We start from the raw sequence: 12,544 nt of genomic DNA on the forward strand, positions 1-12,544 counted from the left end.
CAGATTGAGGGTCGTGCTGCTGGAGGTCTCTCCTGTGCCTGAGTGAATTGGCAGCATCGTTGGTTCTGGTTGGGTTTGGAGATACCCAAGGCATTGGCAATGTCAGTATTGCTGAGCAAATCCAGGTAAACTGTGAGGAGCTAGGGGTCCTTGCCCAGTGTCCAATGCCCCATCCTCCCTCTGGTACCTCGCCATGCGTGGGTGAAGGTAGAATTTACAGCCAAGGGGCCTCCCCCAGGGAGATGAGTGAGTTTGACCAACTGTGTGGAGATTGAATCTGTTTAGGTTCAGCATCACATTGAGAGACTATCGATGGTGGAGAGGGGTGGCTTTACCAGCACGTTGTCTGCCTGAGGCCTGAGAGAGCACAGGCCCTGCCCCTGATGTTCACATCTTTCTTCCCTTCGAAAAATCTCTCTGTTACAGAGATGCTGTTTGTCACTCGGTTTGTCGGATGTTATAGGAAGGCTGCCTTTAATCAGCTGTCCTCAGAACATTGAGAAAGATGGGATCTCCGAGATCTCAGCTCTTTGTAACCTGATGGAGATCTCAGCTCCGAGATCTCAGCTCTTTGTAACCTGATGGAGACAGCCAGAGAAAGGATGGATTGATCAGAAAACTGTTTGATCAAAGATCCGAGTTTAAAATCCGATTGTTGAATATACACCAGATGATCACGTCTCTTCACAGACCTGATAGTCCCGGTGTAACCAGCAAATCTGAGCACTTGATGAGTGAACAATAGGGTGTCCGATCGCGGCTGATGTTACCACTGGAAATGTCAGATCCCAGGATGAAATCTGACCTGATTGATTTTGTTTTAGTTACACAGGGGTCATCCCCTGAAACATCATCACACAAGGGCTGCTGAATTTCTTTAGCAACAGAATAGAAGTTTTCACATAAAAGACAAAATCAAACAGAAACAAAAGTTATCTAGATCTAGAAAACAGTCAGAATAATCTCAAAACAAAGTTTAAATCTACTCCCCAACATTATCGCTATACAGTGATTTAAAACCAGAGAAATTACCCTTCTACATCCATTTTTAAAGTCTGATGTAACTGATTCTTTCCTGGGAGCTGTGAATAGTCTCAAATCTGAGAGCTTAGATCTTCTCAGATTTGTAATAGCCTGCACATTTTTACCCAAATACTCCTGGTCTGGAAACTGCACAAACTGCATTTCTCCATCAAGGTGTCTGTGCCTGCTCTGAACTAATTCATACTCCTTTTTTGGGAGAAAAACTATATTTGCTCTGACTCCAGTCAGGTATACTGTGCTTCAATCTGCCCAAATACTTCTAATCTCTGGTATTTCAAAATTAAATTTAAGTCTCGATTATCCTAAACCAAAAACAAGATCATCCCTTTCACCGCTTACATTTCTGATGGAAACCAGAGGGTATGCAGTCATCCTGTCACTGGACGAGGGATCCAGAATCCCAGGCTAATGCTCAGGGCAGTGGGTTCAAAACCAATTAAATAATAGTGATGTCAATCGCTGTAAAAACCCATCTGGTTCACGTCTGACCTTTAGGGGAGAAAATCTGCCATTCTCCCCCCAGGAAACACCCCTGCCTAGTTACACCTATCCCCATCTCACCACCCTGCCCCCGCTACCCCCTTTAGCCACAACTCCCCCCCACACCCCACCCACCACCCGTCCTGAAGGAGGGTTACACCTGAAATGTTGACTTCTCCAGCTCCTGAAGCTGCCTGGCTTGCTGTGTTCTTCCAGCATTCTGCTTGTCTATTCTTCCCCAGCCTGGCCTACATGTGACTCCAGACCCACAGCAATGTGACTGACTCTGGGTAGTTTGGGCTGGATCAGAAGCACGGGAAAAACAAACTCCGATTTCCACTTCCGGAGGTCTCCGTTCTTTGACACAGAAGGGTCAGTGTTTCGGAAGGACAGTCCCATCTGGTTGTTTGAGTCAACCTTTCAGAAATATAACTAAACATGAGCCAGAATTTCAAACTCCTGTTTCTAAGACAATTACAGGTATATATATCTAAGACACCTCCGATCACAGAAGGGAGAAAAATAATTAGTCAGTGGAAAGGGATATTTTCAGATACAAACATGAAGGTGTTAGACAATAGTTTTGGGAAAGGATGATGGGGAGAGGGGAGAGTGTGGGGGAGCAGAGTGCCTGATGGCGACAGATCGGGTTAAGGTCAGGAGACATATTAAGACCATAACACCATAAGCAATAGGAGTGGAAGTAAGGCCATTCAGCCCATCGAGTTCACTCTGACATTCAATCATGGCTGATGGGCATTTCAACTCCACTTACCCGCACTCTCCCCTTAATTCCTTGCGAGATTAAGAATTTATCAATCTCTACCTTGAAGGCATTTAACGTCCCGATCTCCACTGTGCTCCGTGGCAATGAATTCCACAGGCCCACCACTCTCTAGCTGAAGATATATCTCATCATCTCCATTCCAAATTAACCCCCTCTAATTCTAAGGCAGTGCCCACGGGTCCTATTTTCCCGGTCTAACGGAAAAGACTTCCCAGAGTCCACCCTTTCTGAGCCGTGCATTATCTTGTAAGTTTCTATTAGATCTCCCCTCAACCTTCTAAACTCGAATGAAAACAATCCCAGGATCCTCAGCTGTTCATTGTATGTTAGGCCTAACATTTGGTTAGAGCTAAAGTTAGTCTTACAGTCAGGGTTAGGGTTAGGGCACAGAGATTGGATGAGTGTTAGGGTCAGGTTAGAGTTAATGTTTGTGTTTGGGCGAGGAGACAGAGGTTGGACAGGTTAGGGTTAGGTTTAGCGTTAGGGTCAGTGTTAGGGTTAGTGTTGGGGTAAGTGTTAGGATTAGGGTTAGGATTAGGTTTAGGGTTAGGGTCGGTGTTAGGGTTAGGTTTAGGGTTAAGGTTAGGGTTAGTGTTGGGGTTAGTGCTAGGGTTAGGGTTAAGGTTAGGGTTAGTATTAGGGCTAGTGTTAGGGTTAGGGTTAGGTTTAAGGTTAGTGTTGGGGTTAGTGTTAGGGTTAAGGTTAGGTTTAAGATTAAGGTTAGAGTTAGTGTTGGAGTTAGGGTTAGGTTTAAGGTTAGGGTTAGGGTTAGTGTTAGGAGACAAAGGTTGGACAGGTTTGTCGCAGAGGAAGCAGCATTAATGGATGGTGGAGTGTGAAGTGACAATCCCAGTCAGAGTCGCTAAGTGTCATGGTGCTGTGCAGCGTGCAGTGTACTGTTACTGTGAGCCTACAGAGTGCTGGGGGATAGGGTCAGTGTTCACACCTGTCAGAGTGAGGTGTCCAATATCTTCATGGGTTGGGGCAGGGCGAGGGGAGCAGGTGGGTGCACGCTTCAGCACATTTGGGAATGGGGAGGGTGAAAAGTCTACAAACTGTTTGGGTTGGTGGGCACAGTTACCATAGTCAGAGTGAGGGTACGTTACAGTGCACTCTAGGGGTGGGGTACAATTGGTGACATACCCCCACCCTGACACACTTGCAGTGTTTCTGTTTCCTTCCTGCTCCATTGGTCATGGTAAAGAGAATGGTTCCACCTGATGGCCATTTTAGGAATTGCACCCACATTCTATTCCTCAATCACCACACAGTAAGGGGTCCTGATGCCATGCTTTTGATCACTGGGCTTTCTTAATCTGGATTTATTTCTAATCAGTTTGTCCAGGGATATTATCACACATCACTGCAGCAGATTGGATTTGAACCTGGGACTTCTGGATCAGAGGAAGGAACACACCTCTGCAATTTGGGAGTTTTAAGCTGGCAACTGCTTTCCTTGGACTGATTTTTAATTCTTCTTTCGCTGGCATTCCTGCCCGTGGGAAATCAGAATACTTTTGCTGAAAGACAAAACCCCCATTGGCATCAATCTCCCCAGGAGAAAGTGAGGACTGCAGGTACTGGAGATCCAAGTCAAGAGTGTGGTGCTGGGAAAGCGCAGCAGGTCAGGCAGCATCCAAGGAGCAGGAGAATCAGGAAGGGCTTATGTCTGAAACATCAATTCTCCTGCTCCTTGGATACTGCCTGACCTTCTGTACTTACCCAGCAACACACTCTCAACATCAATCTCCCCATCAAACACTCCCAGGACAGGGACAGCATGGGGTTAGATATTGCGTAAAGCATCCACTACACTGCATAAACGACATGCCTCAGTTTGATCTCCCCTGCTGTCACACGTACCATGTTTCCATTTCCTACATCTGCAGTCTCTGATCCTTTGTGTCTGGTATGAAGTTGTCCCACAGTTTAATGTGCTGTGGGCCCCTAGCTTCTGGAAAGTGAGTCGGGCTTCCTTTGATCTTTCACACATGAAAATGGCCACTCGGCCCATTGAGCTTGCTGTGTCAGGGGCTGATCAGATTACTCCACTTTCTTGTCCAGCCCTGAGAATCTGTCACTGCCTTGCTGTTGAAGAATCTATCCACTTCGCTCTTAAACATATTCACAGACTCTGCTTCCACTACCTTTTTCAAACACTGATGAACCTCTGTGAGTAAACAAATTCTCCCTGTCTCTATTTTAAATGGACATCACCGTATTTTTAAAAGATGAACTAATTTTTAGATTCTCCCATCAGTGGAATCACCTCTTCACATCCAGTCTGCCTATTTCCCTCAGAATGGTGTATGTTTCAAATCAAGTCACACTATACTCTCCTCAGCAGCACTGGGGGCAAGCCCAGACTTTCAGAAGAAAGCCTATTCAATCCAGGGACTATTCTGGGAAACCACCTGAGAACAGCTCCAACCCATTTACATCCTTCCTTAAATAAACTGACTAATGGTTTGCATAGTACTGTGTTCTCACCAGTGCCTTATTTTTATAAAGGTGTAAGGGGTACTGTATCTTTAAGGAGAAAGTGAGGTCTGCAGATGCTGGCGGTCAGAGCTGAAAATGTGTTGCTGGAAAAGTGCAGCAGGTGAGGCAGCATCTGAGGAACAGGAGATTCGACGTTTCGGGCATAAGCCTGATGAAGGGCTTATGCCCGAAATGTCGAATCTCCTGTTCCTCGGATGCTGCCTGACCTGCTGCGCTTTTCCAGCAACACATTTTCAGTACTGTGCCTTTAAGAGAGTTGAAGAACTTAGCAAGCACATGGAGTGCTGGAGAATTTTCAATCTAACATTTGGTCCAGCAGCTAGCAGTACCTGGGTTGCTATGAGACTAAAACAAATTCAAATTTGGCCAATCAAATTCAGCAATTAATTTTGCCCCAAAATACCAAACTCCAATCAAGTTTTAATTTGATAATTTGACAATATTGAAATCAATGAAATGATCTGATGTTTTGGGGTATAAGACCGGGAAAAATTGAACAGTTGGGGGAGAACTGCCAAGCCACCAACATATGCAGACTACCCAGAAAATAGCTCTCTTAAAGATACCTTTATCTAGCAACAACCTGTGATCAGAAACCCTACGAAGAAGAAAAGAAGATACAAAGGAAGATACAAAGAGAAGATCCAACAGCCTAGCTGGTTCTGAAATTTGTATTTTTTGGTAAAACTTAATGGGAGGTTTTATCAGACCAGTATTGTAGAAGCGAAAGTGAAAGATTGGTTAGAGAAAGGAGTTATAAATAGTTATTGGTTAATTATTCTCTGTTAAACTTTTAAGTGAAAATAAAGTCGTTAATTTTTACTTGAAATCGTGACCTTTGCAATAGTTCTTGACCTCTTGAATTGGAACAGATTACAGCATGGGTTAAATCATTTCTGTGTTGCAGGTTTAAATTAGTGGGGTGGAGAGGTGGGTTATCCTGTGTCGCAACACTTATACAGTGGAACTATAACCTCCTTACTTTTATATTCAATTCCTCTCAATTACCTTTCCTATTTCCTCAATTTCAAATGAACCTTTTATGATTCATGAACTAGGCCACCCAGATCCCACTGTTTCTTACAACTCTGCAACCTCTCATTTTAGATAAATGCTTCTTTTTTATTCTTCCTACCAAAACAAACAACTTTACATTTTCAGACATTTCACTGCCATATCTTTACCCAATCACTTTACATATCTATATCTAGCGTAGCTTTCTTATGTTCTGTTCACAACTCACTTTCCCAACCATCTTTGCCTCATTAACAAATTTAGCAAACACACATTATTTACCTTCTCCCAGTCAGTAATATAACGGGTAAGGAATTGGAGCCCAAGCACTGACCTCTGTGATCCATTATTCATTCCATCTTGCCAACCAGAAAATGATACATTTACACCTATTCCCAGTTTCCTATTCATTAACCAATCTTCTAACCATGCTAATATAGTCCCTTCTACACCATGAACTTTTATTTCCCACAATAACCTTGACTCAGCACTTTAACAAATGCCTTCACAAAATCCAAGTATAGTACATCCACCGGATCCCCTTTATCAGCAGCACATTTTACATTCTGAGGGGCTGAATTAGTTTAATATTAAATTAATATTATTTAAAGCCTTTCATTTTGCACTCGTCAGGACATTTCACAATTTCACATTTTGAAATCTAATTTGATTTTAGATTCAGAATTTATTGTCATGTGTACTCAAGTACAGAAGGGCAGGAGTACAGTGAAACGTGTACTCTCTTTGGAGGGTCAGTGTGGACTTGTTGGGCCTAATGGCCTGTTTCCACACTGTAGGAATTCTATTCTACCCTTAATGTCCCCACACATAGTGCCATCTTGGATATAAAGGTACTGAGGAACAAAAACTTTCGGTAGAAAGTAGTAAATGAGAGAAACAAAGTTAAAAACGTCAAGCATTGTGAACTATGGGAGTATAACTATGGTAGTATAACTATGTGAGTATAACTACGGTAGTATAACTATGTGAGTATAACTATGGTAATATAACTATGGGAGTATAACTATGTGAGTATAACTACGGTAGTATAAGTAGAAACGTAAAGAAATAACATTAAAGTCCTTCTTAATATAAATTAGAAAAGTAATGAAATAAAGTTGCAAGTTCAACAGTTTTTCTGGCGTGCTTGGCTATGCTGGGGCTCCAGTCCCCTTTGCGTAGATTGCTCTCCAGGAGACCTCTGCTGCCTGCTCTTGACACTGCCACCACCACAGATAGTGGAGGACAACCCACATCTCTCACTCTTTCCACATTGAGCTTGGCTTCAATTGACAAAGCCACACTCCAGACCTGACAATGCCACAATGCCATCGCTGCTGCTGCTGCTGCTGCCATCTCCAATCTCCCTCTGCTGCCCTCGGGACAAGTAGAAAACTAACATTTATTCTGCAGTGTGTTGATTGATAGAGACATTGCCATGGAGAAAGCATCTGCCAATGCTGATTGACAGTAAACAGCCGGGTTTTGTTTGCATCTTAAACCCAGGCAGGTTGAATCTGATTTGTCAAGACACTACCCTGAGAAATGAACCAGTGAATAGCAGACACCTATTTTGTTCAGCTGACAGAGGGGCAGTGTGCGTACAGTTATTTCTGTTTGCAAACAGGGCCCTGTGTATTAACACACGTGAGTAACTTCCAGGACATGCAAGAGTGTTAAACCCAAATAGATCAAACACCACAACAGTACAGAACAGTGTCGTTGCAACATTTAAGAGGCATTTAGTCAGACACATAGACAGGCAAGGGATAGACAGATACGGAGCATGTGTAAGCCAATGGGATTAGTTTAGAATGGCACCATGACCAACACAGACCTGGTGGGCCAAAGGGTCTGTTCAAAGCTCTATGGCCGTGTTATCAGAACATCAGTCAAAACCCATCAAACCAGTCAACTGGAAAGTCCAGTGACTGAAACCGAAAAGCTATGTGGCAAAAGTGAGGACTGCAGATGTTGGAAATCAGAGTCTTGATGAGAGTGGTGCTGGAAAATCGCAGCAGGTCAGGCAGCATCCGAGGAGCCGTCAGGACTGAAGGCAGGGAGCCTCCAGGATGGAGAGATAAATGGGAGGGGTGTGGGGCTGGGGAGAAGGTAGCAAAGAGTACAATAGGTGAGTGGGGGAGGGGATGAAGGTGATAGGTTAGAGAGGAGGGTGGAGTGGATAGGTGGGAAAGAAGATTGGCAGGTAGGACAAGTCATGAGGGCGGTGCTGAGCTGGAAGGTTGGAACTAGGGTGAGATGGGGGAAGGGGAAATGAGGAAACTGGTGAAGTCCACATTGATGCCCTGGGGTTGAAGAATTCTGAGGCAGAAGATGAGGCGTTCTTCCTCCAGGCAGCTGCTGGTGAGGGAGCAGCGGTGAAGGAGGCCCAGGACCTCTATGTCCTCGGCAGAGTGGGAGGGGGAGTTGAAATGTTGGGCCACGGGGCAGTGTGGTTGATTGGTGTGGGTGTCTCGGAGATGTTCCTTAAAGCGCTCTGCTAAGAGGCGTCCAGTCTCCCCAATACAGAGGAGACCGCATTGGGAGCGACGGATACAATAAATGACATTGGTGGATGTGCAGGTGAAATTTTGATGGATGTGGAAGGCTCCTTTAGGGCCTTGGATAGAGGTGAGGGAGGAGGTGTGGGCACAGGTTTTGTAATTCCTGCGGTGGCAGGGGAAGGTGCCAGGATGGGACAGTGGGTTGTAGGGGGACGTGGACCTGACCAGGTAGTCACGGAGGGAATGGTCTTTGCGGTAGGTAGAAAGGAGTGGGGAGGGAAATATATCCCTGGTGGTGGGGTCCGTTTGAAGGTGACGGAAATGTCATCAGATGATTTGGTTTATGCGAAGGTTGGTAGGGTGGAAGGTGAGCACCAGGGGGTCTGTCCTTGTTACGGTTGGAGGGGTGGGGTTTGAGGGGGGAGGGGTGAGATGTGGATGAGATGCGTTGGAGGGCATCTTTAACCACGTGGGAAGGGAAATTGCGGTCTCTAAAGAAGGCGGCCATCTGGTGTGTTCTGTGGTGGAACTGGCCCTCCTGGGAGCAGATACAGCAAAGGCAGAGGAATTGGGAATTCGGGATGGCATTTTTGCAGGAGGTAGGGTGGGAAGAGGTGTAATCCAGGTAGCTGTGGGAGTTGGTGGGTTTGTAAAAAATGTTGGTGTCAAGTCAGTCGTCATTGATGGAGATGGAGAGGTCCAGGAAGGGGAGGGAGGTGTCAGAGATGGTCCAGGTAAATTTAAGGTCAGGGTGGGATGTGTTGGTGATGTTGATGAATTGCTCAACCTCCTCGAGGGAGCATGAGGTGATGCCAATGCAGTCATCAATGTAGCGGAGGAAGAGGTGGGGAGTGGTGCCGGTGTAATTACGGAAGATCGATTGTTCTATGTAGCCAACAAAGAGACAGGCATAGCTGGGGCCCATATGTGTGCCCATGGCTACCCCTTTGGTCTGGAGGAAGTGCAGGGATTCGAAGGAGAAATTGTTAAGGGTGAGGACCAGTTCGGCCAAATGAATGAGAATGTCGTGGAAGGGTACTGTTGGGGATATCGGGAGACGACAAAATGGAAGGCTTGGAGGCCCTGGTCATGGCGGATGGAGGTGTAGAGGGATTGGATATCCATGGTGAAGATGAGGCTTTGGGGCAGGGGAAGTGGAAGTCTTGGAGGAGGTGGAGGGCGTGGCTGGTGTCTCGAACGTATGTGGGGAGTTCCTGGATTAGGGGGAATAGGACAGTGTCGAGGCTGGGAGAAATGAGCTCAGTGGGGCAGGAGCATGCTGAGACAATGGGTCGGCCAGGGTGGTCAGGCTTGTGGATCTTGGGAAGGAGGTAGAACCGGGCAGTGCGGGGTTCCTGGACTATGAGGTTGGAAGCTGTGGGTGGGGGTCTCCTGAGGTGATGAGGTTCTGTATGGTCTGGGAGATGATGGTTTGGTGATAGGGGCGGGGTCATAATTGAGGGGTCGGTAGGGGACGGTGTCTTTGAGTTGCCGTTTGGCTTCAGCGGTGTAGAGGTCAGTGCGCCAGACTACCACTGCGCTCCCTTTATCTGCTGGTTTGACGGTGAGGTCAGGATTGGAGCAGAGGGATTGGAGGGCTGCGCCTTGTGAGAGGTTGGAGTGGGGGAGGGGGGTAGACAGGTTGAGGTGGCTGTTGGAAAAACTTTGTGTCCAGTTCTGAGTCGACAGTCTCTTTTGGAACTTACACTGCCATGTGAACATTTCATTGAAGGTTTGATCAAAACAGATGGTCATAAACCTCAGCCTGTGAAGTCCACAGAGCTGACTGAAACTGTCCAATCCTCAGGCCAACGTGCACTTGACACACTGCACACTGCACGGAATGAACAAGTTCAAGATAAGGAACAGCAAAGAGACAAACAAAGGAACTAGTTCTAGACTCCAGGTTGTGACAAATGGTTAGAAAAATTCAGATGTGAGGAATGCAGGAAGCAAAACTGATCCCTAGATGTCTATTGGCTGCACTAGACCCGATCCAAAAGCTGGTCTCATTATGAGTTGCTTGTGAACACACATGGTTGAGGAGGCTGGTGTCTGAAGACAAGGGGCTCTGTATTTACAACACTGTTTATCCCACAGTCAACAAACTACATTTATATAGCGCCTTTCATGTGTCCCAAGGTGCTTCACAGATTCTTAACCAGAAATAACTGTGGCTCATTGGACAGATAACCAAACACTGGATCTGGATATCAACCCAGGGACAGGGACAAAGCCTGGGATTGGGACTGGAATTGGAACTGGCACTGGGTCTGGGTCTGGGGCTGGAATTGGAACTGGGGCGGTGATTAGTTTTGGCTTTTTGGCTGGACTGGGATTGGGATTGGGATGGACTGGAATTGGGATTGGGACTAGAACTGGGATTGGGGGGGTGGGGCTGTGATTGGAATTTGTACTGGGGCTAGGACTGGGCTTGGGGTTGGAATGGGTCTGGGATGGGGATTGGGACTGAGAGTGGGACTGGAATTGAGATTGGGGGTGGGGCTACGATTGGGATTGGGAGTGGGGTTGTGATTGGAATTTGGACTGGGAATGGGTCTGGGATTAGTTTTGTGATTGGGGCTGGGGCTGAGACTCACCAGTGAGAGAATGACGAGTAAAAAATGAGGTCTGCAGATGCTGGAGATCACAGCTGAAAATGTGTTGCTGGTCAAAGCACAGCAGGCCAGGCAGCATCTCAGGAATAGAGAATTCGACGTTTCGAGCATAAGCCCTTCATCAGGAATGAGAGAGAGTAGCCAAGCAGGCTAAGATAAAAGGTAGGGAGGAGGGACTTGGGGGAGGGGCGATGGAGGTGGGATAGGTGGAAGGAGGTCAAGGTGAGGGTGATAGGCCGGAGTGGGGTGGGGGCGGAGAGGTCAGGAAGAAGATTGCAGGTTAGGAGGGCGGTGCTGAGTTGAGGGAACCGACTGAGACAAGGTGGGGGGAGGGGAAATGAGGAAACTGGAGAAATCTGAATTCCTTCCATATCCGCCACAAGTTCACCTGTACCTCCACACACATCATCTATTGCATCCGCTGCACCCGATGTGGCCTCCTCTATACTGGGGAGACGGGCCGCTTACTTGCGGAACGCTTCAGAGAACACCTCTGGGCCGCCCGGACCAACCAACCCAACCACCCCGTGGCTCAACACTTTAACTCTCCCTCCCACTCCACCGAGGACATGCAGGTCCTTGGACTCCTCCACCGGCAGAACATAACAACACGACGGCTGGAGGAGGAGCGCCTCATCTTCCGCCTGGGAACCCTCCAACCACAAGGTATGAATTCAGATTTCTCCAGTTTCCTCATTTCCCCTCCCCCCACCTTGTCTCAGTCGGTTCCCTCAACTCAGCACCGCCCTCCTAACCTGCAATCCTCTTCCTGACCTCTCCGCCCCCACCCCACTCCGGCCTATCACCCTCACCTTGACCTCCTTCCATCTATCCCACCTCCATCGCCCCTCCCCCAAGTCCCTCCTCCCTACCTTTTATCTTAGCCTGCTTGGCTACTCTCTCTCATTCCTGATGAAGGGCTTATGCTCGAAACGTCGAATTCTCTATTCCTGAGATGCTGCCTGGCCTGCTGTGCTTTGACCAGCAACACATTTTCAGTGAGAGAATGACCCCCAGGATTTCCCCATAAACAGCCAGGGGCTGCCTTTCTTCACCTGAGTCCAGGAACCCTGGGTACCAATAAGAAACGGAAACTGTGAAAGGAGTTTCATTGCTATCGCACCTTCCACGTCCAACAAGACATTCCAAAGTGCTTTATAGTCAATCGGGTGTGGTCCCTGTTGCAGGAGAGGAACAATGTCCACAAACACCGATGAGATCGGTGTTTGTGGGCGGCACGGTGGTACAGTGGTTAGCACTGCTGCCTCACAGCGCCTGTAGACCCGGGTTCAATTCCCGACTCAGGCGACTGACTGTGTGGAGTTTGCACGTTCTCCCCGTGTCTGCGTGGGTTTCCTCCGGGTGCTCCGGTTTCCTCCCACAGTCACAAAGATGTGCGGGTCAGGTGAATTGGCCATGCTAAATTGCCCGTAGTGTTAGGCAAGGGGTAAATGTAGGGGAATGGGTGGGTTGCGCTTCGGCGGGTCGGTGTGGACTTGTTGGGCCGAAGGGCCTGTTTCCACACTGTAAGTCTAATCTAGTCTAATCCTGCCCATGTCAGTTATTGAAGTGAAGCTGTCAGAGGCTCGGCAGTG

This window comes from Hemiscyllium ocellatum, chromosome 26 (assembly GCF_020745735.1).
Source record: "Hemiscyllium ocellatum isolate sHemOce1 chromosome 26, sHemOce1.pat.X.cur, whole genome shotgun sequence".
Classification (NCBI taxonomy): Eukaryota; Metazoa; Chordata; class Chondrichthyes; order Orectolobiformes; family Hemiscylliidae; genus Hemiscyllium; species Hemiscyllium ocellatum.